Source organism: Festucalex cinctus, unplaced genomic scaffold (assembly GCF_051991245.1).
Source record: "Festucalex cinctus isolate MCC-2025b unplaced genomic scaffold, RoL_Fcin_1.0 HiC_scaffold_51, whole genome shotgun sequence".
Lineage (NCBI taxonomy): Eukaryota > Metazoa > Chordata > Actinopteri > Syngnathiformes > Syngnathidae > Festucalex > Festucalex cinctus.
In genome coordinates, this window is record NW_027520298.1 from 78,547 (window position 1) to 80,678 (window position 2,132).

Consider the following 2,132-nt stretch of genomic DNA (forward strand, 5'->3'; position numbering starts at 1 on the left):
TTTGACACATTCAGCTCAAATGTACAATCATGCGCTAAAAACGCATTTAAAGCAATAAAAAGGTGATTATGGCTGTCAAACCTAAACCAAACGTTGTGCACTCAAATCTTTTGCTGTATTTAGTTTATTTTGGCATCCGGATGATGATTCTAGCATGAAATTGCTTGGGCACCTGTTAATTTTTAAGATTTTGACACATTCAGCTCAAATGTACACAATTGCTGATTATGGCTGTCAAATCTAAACCAAACGTTGTGCACTCAAATCTTTTGCTGTATTTAGTTTATTTTGGCATCCGGATGATGATTCTAGCACTTAATTGCTTGGGCACCTGTTAATTTTTAAGATTTTGACACATTGAGCTCAAATGTACAATCATGCGCTAAAAACGCATTTAAAGCAATAAAAAGGTGATTATGGCTGTCAAACCTAAACCAAACGTTGTGCACTCAAATCTTTTGCTGTATTTAGTTTATTTTGGCATCCGGATGATGATTCTAGCATGAAATTGCTTGGGCACCTGTTAATTTTTAAGATTTTGACACATTCAGCTCAAATGTACACAATTGCTGATTATGGCTGTCAAATCTAAACCAAACGTTGTGCACTCAAATCTTTTGCTGTATTTAGTTTATTTTGGCATCCGGATGATGATTCTAGCACTTAATTGCTTGGGCACCTGTTAATTTTTAAGATTTTGACACATTCAGCTCAAATGTACAATCATGCGCTAAAAACGCATTTAAAGCAATAAAAAGGTGATTATGGCTGTCAAACCTAAACCAAACGTTGTGCACTCAAATCTTTTGCTGTATTTAGTTTATTTTGGCATCCGGATGATGATTCTAGCATGAAATTGCTTGGGCACCTGTTAATTTTTAAGATTTTGACACATTCAGCTCAAATGTACAATCATGCGCTAAAAACGCATTTAAAGCAATAAAAAGGTGATTATGGCTGTCAAACCTAAACCAAACGTTGTGCACTCAAATCTTTTGCTGTATTTAGTTTATTTTGGCATCCGGATGATGATTCTAGCATGAAATTGCTTGGGCACCTGTTAATTTTTAAGATTTTGACACATTCAGCTCAAATGTACACAATTGCTGATTATGGCTGTCAAACCTAAACCAAACGTTGTGCACTCAAATCTTTTGCTATATTTAGTTTATTTTGGCATCCGGATGATGATTCTAGCATGAAATTGCTTGGGCACCTGTTAATTTTTAAGATTTTGACACATTCAGCTCAAATGCACAATCATGCGCTAAAAACGCATTTAAAGCAATAAAAAGGTGATTATGGCTGTCAAACCTAAACCAAACGTTGTGCACTCAAATCTTTTGCTGTATTTAGTTTATTTTGGCATCCGGATGATGATTCTAGCATGAAATTGCTTGGGCACCTGTTAATTTTTAAGATTTTGACACATTCAGCTCAAATGTACACAATTGCTGATTATGGCTGTCAAATCTAAACCAAACGTTGTGCACTCAAATCTTTTGCTGTATTTAGTTTATTTTGGCATCCGGATGATGATTCTAGCACTTAATTGCTTGGGCACCTGTTAATTTTTAAGATTTTGACACATTCAGCTCAAATGTACAATCATGCGCTAAAAACGCATTTAAAGCAATAAAAAGGTGATTATGGCTGTCAAACCTAAACCAAACGTTGTGCACTCAAATCTTTTGCTGTATTTAGTTTATTTTGGCATCCGGATGATGATTCTAGCATGAAATTGCTTGGGCACCTGTTAATTTTTAAGATTTTGACACATTCAGCTCAAATGTACACAATTGCTGATTATGGCTGTCAAATCTAAACCAAACGTTGTGCACTCAAATCTTTTGCTGTATTTAGTTTATTTTGGCATCCGGATGATGATTCTAGCACTTAATTGCTTGGGCACCTGTTAATTTTTAAGATTTTGACACATTCAGCTCAAATGTACAATCATGCGCTAAAAAACGCATTTAAAGCAATAAAAAGGTGATTATGGCTGTCAAACCTAAACCAAACGTTGTGCACTCAAATCTTTTGCTGTATTTAGTTTATTTTGGCATCCGGATGATGATTCTAGCATGAAATTGCTTGGGCACCTGTTAATTTTTAAGATTTTGACACATTCA